Here is an 11,295-nt window from a genome sequence, read left to right as displayed (position 1 = left end):
AAAAAGCATAAATGAGCACTCCCTAGATGAAAATATGGTGGAGGAGGAGGTGAAGAATATGCCGAATGATGCTTTCCCCACCAAAGAAGTGCGAATAACGCTTCCTCTAGCCGTGGGTCTCCTTCCTCCAAATCGTGGTAGATCTCCCCTTGAATGAAGTTGCCTTCTTTCCTTGAGAGTCTTGGACCTTGGGCTTGGATGATCTTCTAGCTTCCTTGCCCTTCTTGTCCTCCCCAAGGTTGCCACAAGCATCTCAAGTGTCTCCCAAAATATGCCCAGCAAAAAGTCTAGCCCCAAAGTTCCTTTTCTGTTTACATCACATATTATCAATACAATCATTATTCATCTTCACTTAGTTAAGTAGAAATTTAGGTATTTTTTATTCCCTACACTCTATGGATACGATACTCGGACACGTCCGAATATGCGTGTAAACCGCAAGTGCATGGGTGTCGTAGTAATAAAATACCTGGTGAGTCGGGTAGTCGAATCCACAGGGAACAGGGCTACTAGTACTAACTTCTTCTTTGCTTTCTAGCCTAATGATAAATGGAAAGGTATGATGATCTAATGTGCGAAGAAATGAATACGAGAGATGAATATGAAAGGGTAAAATAAAGGAAGATCTCAATCAGTAAAAGTGGTGTATTCAGGCAATGCTCCCCCTAGGATTCAGATATTAGGTACCAGATATGCAAAGTGTTTCTATGATGAGTAAGTTAAGTCGTGAAAATCCAAATATAATCATATCTGTCTCTAGATCACTGATACTAGGCGCCTACAAGGTCCCGGTGGAGAAACCGCTCAATCTTAACACCTCATACCACATATGACCGCAAAGCACTCTTGGGATTCTGAAAGGTGTAACTGATTCCTAAAGATTGATCCAACCCTAATTCCCGGCGAAAGATGCTAACCCCCTACAAGGCCCCAATCGAGAAATCGAGCAATGTCACGCCTCTCACCAAATATGGTTGCATAGTGTCTGGGGAATGGTTATAGAATACACCCACTGGAGGGAAAGGGGATACTTTCACTATCTCATGACTCACCCTCTCAACCCGCTTCAATCTTGAGGTTCTAACACTAATGGAGATCTCTCTTCCACCAAGGCAACAAATCATGCAAACCAAATAAAAATAAGATCAATAAGGCAAGCAAGCATTAAACAATCAAGAATGAAACTTATTCAAACTCGGATTAAATACAAACACAAAGCAAATCCACACAAGATGAGAATCCTAGGGTTCACAAGCTAAAATACCGTCTAGGATTTTAGTTCTCCATGGAACAACATACAAAACACACCATCAATGAATGAAAGTACATTAAAACCATAAAAATAAACCCCCTTATATATGAACTGATGGCCTTAATGGAGAGCTTCGACGTCTTGAAGGACCCTCTCCAAAGATAGGTTCACCAGTGCTTCCTTGATGCTATGACGGATGAGGAATCGATTAAAGTTGGTGACAAAGTGCCTCCCAAGCAGCAAAGACCTTCTCTCCAAACCCTTGCCATCTCACCCCTCAAGAGCCGCACAAAAGATGAAAAAGAATAGGCCAAAACAGCTATTTATAGGCCTTAGACTGTGTTTATCACGTGACCCCTCACCACCCATGTGGATTTTTCCATGCGCGCATGGGTCGTAGAATTTTCCACGCCGCCGTGTGGAATTTCCACACGGGTGCGTGAACAGTAATTTTTGCTAAAGTGAAATTGCTACGTTGTCATCACACAAACCGTTGTCCAAACACTCTTCTCTTCAGGCCACATGTCCAGGCACACATCCATGTGGTTGGCTATAAGACTTTTCTTTATCGACGCATCTTTGAAATGTCTTGCAATCCTCACAAAGAGAATGAACATGAAGATATGGCTGCCTTTGTGCCGTTCCAACTAGTGAATTGACTTGAATCCTCTTGGAAGTTGGCACACATCTCCATGTTAATGAACTCTTCTCGTGTCTTGGTCCTTGAATTAAACAAGAAGTCCCAACATTATGTCTTTATAGCCTATCTTTGCTTCCTTTTTTACTCTTCAAGGCATTCACAACCTATATGCATAAAAGAACACCAAATACACAATATGAGACATAAACCATGTGGTAAAAATGATGCTCAATGCATGTAAAACATATATAAAAATATGCCTACTCAAGCACTTATCAGTACCCCACTCAGTTGGGATTTTTTATTACTTCGACAAATGCGTACTTGCGGATCGAGTAAAGGGTCTTGTCAAGTTTTTGGCGCCGTTGCTGGGGTGTAGGCATTTAGAGATACTTTGCTATCTTGGCTATTCATTCATTCATTCTATTTCATATCTTTTTATTCTTCCATCGTTGTAATTTTGTTTTCTTTTTGGTGGAGCTCTGGGTTATGACCCGAGGGAACCCTTCAATATTAATTGAAGGTGATCCCAAACTTAAACATACACTCAAAAGAAAGGGTAAAGAACCTGTGTAAGCACCGTCGAATCGAGCTTAAGTGGAAGTTAAAGGGTCTGACAACATGGAGGAATAGAATAAAATGCAGAGAACACTCTCTGATTACACTAGACCATTAGTGTTAGGGACACAATCTAGCATTGTCCGGGCCCCAATCATAGCTCAGAATTTTGAGCTAAAGCTAGCATTCATCCACATGTTATAACAGTCCGCACAGTTCAATGGTTTCACCAGTAAAGATCCAAATAGTCAGATAGAGAATTTTTTGGAAGTGTGTGATATGCTCAAGATCAATGGTGTTACGGATGGTGCCATTAAGTTGAGAGCCTTCCCATTTTCCTTGAATGGTAGAGCGAAGCAGTGGCTACGCTCATTACCTAGAGCATCTATTACTACATGGGAGAAGATGGTAGAAGCTTTTCTTGCTTGTTATTTCCCTCTCAGAAAATCTGTAAAGCTTAGGAATGAGATCTCGTCCTTTGTGCAAATAGGATTAGAGTCTCTATTTGAGACATGGGAAAGGTTCAAGGAACTCTTATGAAAGTGTTCTCAACATGGGTTTCTAGTGTTAATGATCATTCAAACTTTTTACAATGGTTTGAATCTAAGTACAAGACAGCTACTTGATGCACAGTGAGGGATGTACTTTTAGGAAGCAAGATCCCCGGAGAAGCCCTCGGCAATTAATTGAAGAAATGGGGTTGAGAATGTTAGGGAGAAGAAGAAAGTGGCCGGCATCCATGAGGTAGATGCGGTTACATCATTGGCGGCCCAAGTGAAGGCATTGAGGAAGAAGTTAGACACTATAGCTTCTTTGAGATTAGAGGCCGTAAAGAGTTATGATGGATGTGGAGGGGGACATGCCCCATCCGATTGCTCGATAGCCATTGGTGGTACATCCTCCGTTGAGCAAGTTGACTATGTGGATAATGCAATGAGATACCAAGGCAATCCTTACAGCAATACCTATAATTTGGGTTTGAGGAATCACTTAAGTTGTTTCTTAGCTAATGTGGAAGATGAATAGTGATAAGTGTAACAAAATATGAAATAACAATAATAAAAGCAACAAGATAGAGAGCACAAATAAATGAGAAGGTAAGGTAATTGATAATGATGGGGTACCCGGATATTAATCCGCCTAAGACAATCGTTTCAAGTGCAAGAACCCTCTATTATACTTCCTAATTGATGCAAAAATGAGTCATAGAAATCCATAATTACATGATCCCAAATCTAAGGTAAACCATGCCTAACTCTATACCTGGAGGAGAGATTAAATAACCTCTCAATCTCACACTCGCATAGAATTGTAATCAGCTCTTGGGATTCCAAGTGATAAACCCTATTCCTATGTATAGACCTAAACCTTTGGTCCAGGTGGAAGATCCCTAGCCACAATTAAGCCCTAGGTACTAAAATCATTTCAGCGCTTCACTCCATTGCACTCGGAACTAAGCCCCAGCGGAAGGTCATTCCTTAGCCCATTCACTCTATTATGGCCGCAAAGAACTATTAGAACGTGGAGATAGGATAGATCACACCGAAGGGGAAAGGGGACGCTCCGCTACCTCTTGAATCACCCTCACAACCCTTTCCAATCTAGCTTTGTCTAACTCTCGTTGTGTGTCACTCACTCACAAGAGTTACCAAGATGAACTCTCAACCCTAGTGTCACTCTAGGGGAGTATTCATACAATCAAGTCCCCAAGATTGGAACTCACAAAAAAAACATCAATTAATTGAAAGCATAATATAGAGATTCAATGAAACGAATACATCCTAGGGTTCACAAATACCCAAGTACCCACTAGGGGTTTAGCTCTCAATGGAGCTAGATACAATCAATGAAATCGAATGTAAAAACAAAACGTCCATAGGAGACCCCATTGTTAGTAGTGGCGATGGTCTTGTGGAGAGTCCTCTACTCATCGCAAGGGTTCCTTTGTCCGGCCTAGGATACACCTCACCGAATCGATGCCGACGAAAGCTCTCCCACTAACCTTCTTCCAAACTGCACACGATGTCCGAGCTATAGAACTTCTCCAAGTCCTAGCCAATACCTCTCAAACCCCAGTTTGTTTTTCCTATTTTTCTCGGCCGGGCGTGAATCAAAGGTTCGTCTGCAATATTTTTACTACGGTGTTTTTCTATAATACCACCTTTCATGATTACCGACTGAAATACTCCCAAAATCCAAACTTTCATCGAGGTAATGTAAACGTGCACACATTTACGTCGTAGATCGCCTTACTTCTTTAATAACAGACATGTTGGTCAAGATCTTGTTCTATATGCACAAGTCGGAATGCTTGAATGTGACTGCCCTTGTGTCCCTCTAAATAGTTGTTCTAACTCGAGTACGAGGAGGTTGGCACACATTTCTACATTTGGAACCCGATCTGTGTCTTCACGTTTGAACCCTTAGTAAGATTTCCTCCAAATTAGTGCATTATGACCCACATTGGCTTCTTTCTCTCATAATCGGCTCATAACCCTACCTCCATAAAAGTAACATAAATACAGCCATATTAGCGTTAAAACCCAAGAAAAGTAATGCTCAACATAAGGAAAGAATGCTTCGCATTCCTATCGCACAAGAACTTATCGAACTCCCCCACACTTAAACTTTTGTTTGTCCTCAAGAAAAAATTGAAACATTATGTGCATGGATGAAGGAAATATTGGAAGTGCTTGGCCTTAGGTTCACCAAAGCATACAAAGAGGGCATTCTACAAGTAAGGGAAATTTTCACACTAAATATGAAAAATCAATGCTCTAGCTAAAAACTTGAATGAAAAAAGGCAGCAAACCTGAAATGGTGTAAGTGTGTGAACTCACTCAAAGCAACCCAAAGTATACTCCTCACTGTTCTAAGTACAAGGGACTTATTTATCTACAAAAAGTAACAAAAATTTAAAAAATGGTAGTAGCTTCACACATCCTCTAAGGTAGCCTTTTCCAAAGCGCCGCTAAGGTGGCTTTCACACTTTCGAAGTGGTAGCTGTTTCTACCGGAGTGGTAGCTTTCACTCATCCTATAAGATAACGTTTTCTCTCATTAGGGCATAACTAGTATCTGACTTATGAGAATAGCTTCATACTTCATAGGTGGTAGCCCTTTCCACCCAACATGCACAAATAAACAATAAAAATATTTTGTTCCTTCTTTTCATTTTTTCCATTTTTTTCAGAATTAATACAATAAACAACTATAACTAGTACCTTATACATCAAACATGAGTTTCCAAAAGAGTTCAAAGAGTGAGTAGCGCAACAAGTGTCAATCGGGCATAAATTCATAGAAATTCAAGAAAAAACTAAAGCATAAAAACATTCAATGTTAAAAAATCTCATAAACTCAACAATACAATCAATGCAACTAAGGTGAACCACCATTGGCTATGTGAGCATGTATATCAATCAAAACTACTATTTTAAAGAGATGCATGCACTATAAAACTCCCCCCCCCCACACACACAGTTAAGTTGTACATTGTCCCCAATGTACACATGCAAGCTCATTCATAATGTAAATCAATTAAATTCAGATGTGGGAGGAGCAATCAAAACAATACTCCCCTGACTCCTAGTGTTGCATTTGATGGAGCTAAGTCCTTGGGAGTGTTGTTCCAATGGGTTATGAAGCTCATATGGCCAAGTGCTGAAACACCTTGGCCATGCCCACAACAAAGTCTCAATTACCATGATGACAAGGCCATCTGCATGGATGCACTAAGGGGATCAGTAAAGCTCAATAAAAACAAACATAACTCGAGTATATAAAACATAAGACAATGAATACAACTCGAAAAACAAAATGAAAATAAACTCAAAAGGAATGTCCTTTCTAACTATACAAGTCCAAAATAAAATACGGACGTAAAAGACGAGGAAAATACAATCAAGTGTCGATGTCGTCCTTTAGCTCTACTGCTGCTGCTGGTGGTGATTAAGTACATGGTGGGTTAACTGGTGCTGGAACAGGTAATGGAAGTGCCGGAGATACCGGGGGAGTTCTTGGCCGTAGGACAAATGACGAGCCGACGTCTCGCTCTAAGATCTGCTATAATGTGTCGAAACATGCCATGAACTGCGTATACTGTGCGGCCTGCGCAGCCCTAATATCAGCAATCTCTGCTCGGGCCTCTGCTACGTCTGTTCGTATCACCCCCATTGCACTCTCGAGCCTCTCAAAACAATCATGGGCTCAAGATGGTGAAAACATGCATACTAGGGTTAGGTCCTCTGTCACCGGAGGTGCCTCAGTCTCCATAGGTGCTGAATGAGGCTCGGGGGCAGGCTGAAAGCCTCAGCATCATCACCCTCCTCCTCGGCTATCTCTGGGCCCGGTAAAACCAGAGCATAAACCCCCGTCCGAACTCTACGAACCTTGCCCATCAATCTCATCATCTCTAAGCTCAGGGGCGCAGATATACTCGTCTTCTCGGCCCCGCGAATCGAGCCCAAGAGACCCATACCCAGAGCTAATCTCATAATGTATGGACCCGAGAAGATCGCTCCCAATCTGGCATACTGGTCATGATGTCGAATGTACTCAGCGAAGATGTGCCCAGATGGATCGGTATGCCCTGCAACATCGAATATAAGTACAGAAGCTCCGCCGACTCAGAACGCTAGTGCTATCACCACGGCCATTAACCAACCTGCTCATGATGGCATGTAAATATCTGTACGCAGGTCAGGAAAGGCATATGGCCTTGGACACCCGTGGCTCGTACTGGCGCTAACCACACAATGCTCTGTAAGCTCTTTGCGGTTTCAAAGCTCCTGGATAATCAGTCAGTACTGAGAATACTCCTAAGTATATTTGAATGGCTCTTCGTATAAACCAAGCCGGACTGAAAACTGTGTGATACTCATGCTCTGGTGATGTCTAAGTGCTCTGAACTGAACGGTGTCGAGGCTGTCAAATCTCGAATAGGATCTTTCGAACTCGAATAACGATAAGATCTCTAGTGTAAGCTCACGGATGGCTGGCTCTCTAATCGGCAACAACTGCCTCCAACCACCCACCGACACGAGATCCTTAACTTCATATGTGAACTCATCTCCTTGTTGTAAATCTCTGAGTATGCTCGTGTCCAAGAATCGAGTCTGTCCGAACCGAAGTGTCGATAAATGCTTGAAACAGGCCTGATGCTTAGGTATAGTGAATCTCATATCCTCGGACTCAGGAGATGACTCACGCGGCCGCTTATCAGCTTGCTTCTTTGACCTGGGTACCATAATCTACAAAATGTGAAAGAAAACCGATCAAACAAGTCAATTAAGCAATGCTGCAGAAATCCAAAGGTTCGTGTGGAATTTCCGTACGCCCGTGTGGATCCACGGGGCATGAAGAAGGCACAGCCACGCCTCAAAAATAAAAAAATAATACACCGTTAAATCACTTTTAACTTCATTCTAAACATGCATACTCATTCTAATTATAGACACGAAGCATTATTCACCAGTTTTATCGTTTAAAATCAATAATTACGAAGAGAACAAAAGATAGGGCTTACAGACAAGTTGAAGTGGAAAACCTTGAAGCGGCCGGAAAACCACGTAATAATCCCTCCAAATACGGCAATGCGAAGTCGGGATGAATTGTGAGGGTGCTCTCAGGCGAAGAGGGAGTGTGGGAATGAGAAAAAAATGATGACCCTTTAAAAGGACTCGTGCCTCTTGGCATTCTGTACATCTGCACGGGCGTGAGGAAATTACCCACGCTAGTGCATCTCCACAAGAAAGCATCATAGGGGCAGATGCACACCCCTGTGTGATCTCGGGAAAATACTCACTGCCTCTGAATGCTCTCCCACGGGCGTACGGAAAACACTCCCTTGTGGCTGCTCTGGACATCCGAGAAAAATTGCTAAGTGTTCCGCACGGCCGTGTGGAAATTCTGCACGGCGTGGACGTTCATAGGCCAACTCATAGGGCAAGCGCACGACCCTGTGTTTTTATCGGAATGGACAGAGCTCCTCTGCAGAGATTCGCATGGGTGTGCGAAAAATTACCAACGCCCGTGCAATTTTCACAAGGTCGCACACAGGGTTGAGTCCACGCCCCTATGTGCTATCGGGATAATCTGCCAATCTCTGCAGGAATTCACATAGGTGACCTTGTGCAGAAATTACCCACGGGCGTGCGAGAATCGCATAGTCGTTCACAGAGGCGAGTTCACGCCCCTGTGCCTTCTCTGGGTGAGCTCGCAATGCAAATTCATGGGCATGCGGAAATTCCACATGCCCGTGCGTTTTCTCTGGATGCCTTAGAAAACTTTGCAGGCTCTGCAGAAAATTTTTGAACATGTTTACACACTCAGAGCCTTCCCTAATATGCAATTTATACCAGTGAAAAACATGAGAAATAGCTCAAATGACCAAAACTTCGGCAAATTCACATGAAAACACACGATAAACTTTAAAACCCACAATAAAATCACAGCAGAAATATATATAAAAATCAAGACACTAACACTCAACACTTTATTCATGACCACACTAAACTACTAAACTACGAAAACAGTAAACATATGGGTTGCCAGCAAGAAGCGCTTGTTCAATATCAATTAGCTTGGCGTACCATGTCTTACCTCACGGGGGCTCATAGATGAAGATTTTCCTCTTGCCCATGGCTTGGAAACATGATGAGCAAAATCTCTTAAAGGTAGAAGGTGAATTATCGGGCTTGGGACCGCCTAACAATGGCTCATCCAACTTCTTCAGTTCACGCATGTCTCAAACAACCTTGGAGTGTTTCCGGTGGCGTCTCCTAGCCCTCTTCATTCTCTAGAGCATCTTCTTCAAGATCCTTGGGGCAGATGGTACTTCTTCCGTCGAACCAAGCATCATTACTTCTTCATTATCCTCCTCTTGGTCGAACAAACCCTCATACGGGTCTGGATTGAACATTTCCTGCATGTATTCATCAATAAAGTCATCACTAGTGTCTAGAAAATACAAAGTATCATCAAAATCAAGAGAATGTCGTATGGTTTCAGCTAGGCAGTATGTGAGCTTGTCATCTCCAACTCTCAAAGTTAGCTCTCCACCGTCCATGTCAATCAATGCTTTTAAAGTCCGTAAAAACGGCCTCCCAAGTATCAAGGGTATATCCGCATCCTCATCGACGTCTAGCACTATGAAGTCTACAGGAAATATATACTTGTCCACCTTGACAAGCACATCATCGATAATACCCTTCAGATGTCTCACCGTTCAATCCGCCAATTACAAAGTAATCCGAGTAGGCCTAGGCTCGCCCAAGCCTAGATTTTGAAAAAAGGTGTGTGGCATGAGGTTGATATTGGCCCCCTGATTCCTCCAATGCCATTTCTTCACATAGATTGCCAATATTACACGGAATGATGAAGCTTCCTGGGTCTTTCTTCTTGTTCGGCATGTTCTTTTGCAAAACCACCAAGCAAGATGCACCTAAAATCACTGAAGCACTCTCCTCTAACTTCCTTTTGTTGGTCAACAAGTCTTTCAAGAATTTTGCATACTTAGGCATTTGGGCAAATGCCTCAACAAAAGGAATATTAATGTGGAGTTGTTTGAACAAACTTAGGAACTTCTTGTACTATTTATCCACTTGGTCATTCTTCAATCTAGAGGAATAAGGTATTCTTGGCTTCAATGGTGGGGGTGCCACCTCCTTCTCTTTGCTTACTCCCTTCTCAACCTCTATAACCTCGGGTGCGTGTTCATTCGGCTTCTCACTTAGAAGCTTACCCTCAACCTCACGACCATTTGTCAATGTGATCACCTTCACTTGCTCTCTAGGGTTGGTCTCGGTGTTACTCGGCAAGCTTCCATGTGTCCTTTCCAATAAGGACTTCGCAATCTACCCTACTTGATTTTCATGATTATGCAAAGAGGCAGTGTGGTTGTGAAGTGTAGCCTCAACTGATTGGAACCTTGTTTCAGATGATTGCACAAACCTAGTTAAGGCCTTCTCCAAATCATTCATCTAGGTCTCCAAACCTGAAACTTGGTTCTCCATGTTTGGGGCTTTTTGTTGGAAACCTGGTGGCCCTATGGCTTGTAGGTATTGTTGTATGGGTTTCCTTGATTCCTCGTGCCATTACCCACAAAATCGATGTTCTCAACCAAAGATGCATCACCAAGTGCAAGTAATCACAATCGCCACTCTATTCGAAGTTAGAAGATCTAACTTCTTACTCAATGATTCTACTTGAGCCGCCAAAGAAGTCACTGCATGTATCTCATGGAGACCGGCCATCTTTTCCTTCTCCCTGGCATTCCATTATTAGCTGTTTAACCCCATTTCTTCAATTAATTGGTGCACCTTATCGGGGGTGTTGCTACCTAAAGTACCACCTACTGCCGCATCGAAGAGTTACCTTGTACTCGGATTTAGACCGTTGTAAAAGGTCTGAACAATCATCCACTCCGGGAATCCGTGTTGTGGGCACTTTCTCAGGAGCTCCTTGAACCTTTCCCACGTCTCAAATGGAGACTCCAATTCCAATTGTACAAAGGATGAGATCTCATTTCTAATCTTTGCAGATTTCTGGGAGGGAAATAACGGCCGATAATAGCTTCTACCATCTTCTTCCATGTGGTAATTGATGCTCTAGGTAATGAGTGTAGCCACTGCTTCGCTCTCCATTTCTAGGAAAATGGGAAGGCTCTCAACTTGATGGCATCATCCGTTACCCCATTTATCTTCAGCATATCACACACCTCGAGAAAGTTCTCTACATGACTTTTTGGATCCTCATCGGCCAAACCATTGAACTGTGCATATTGGTGCAACATATGGATGAATGCCGGCTTCAGCTCGAAGTTCTGAGCTGTAATCGGAGGATGC

At 42.7% G+C, this 11,295-nt stretch overlaps 2 non-coding genes across 2 annotated transcripts; one reads left to right on the top strand and one right to left on the bottom strand.

The window, feature by feature from the left end:
- Positions 1-2,903: 2,903 nt before the first annotated feature.
- LOC120266580 lies at positions 2,904-3,010 on the bottom strand. The gene has a single exon (XR_005538205.1). It is a non-coding gene; the product is annotated as a small nucleolar RNA R71 (small nucleolar RNA).
- A 7,869-nt stretch (positions 3,011-10,879) lies between these two features.
- LOC120266727 lies at positions 10,880-10,986 on the top strand. Its single transcript, XR_005538261.1, has one exon. It is a non-coding gene; the product is annotated as a small nucleolar RNA R71 (small nucleolar RNA).
- The last annotated feature ends 309 nt before the right edge of the window (positions 10,987-11,295 follow it).

This window comes from Dioscorea cayenensis, chromosome 1 (assembly GCF_009730915.1).
Source record: "Dioscorea cayenensis subsp. rotundata cultivar TDr96_F1 chromosome 1, TDr96_F1_v2_PseudoChromosome.rev07_lg8_w22 25.fasta, whole genome shotgun sequence".
NCBI lineage: Eukaryota > Viridiplantae > Streptophyta > Magnoliopsida > Dioscoreales > Dioscoreaceae > Dioscorea > Dioscorea cayenensis.
Note: the sequence above shows the minus strand (reverse complement) of the source record. Positions and strands in the feature narration are given on the sequence as shown.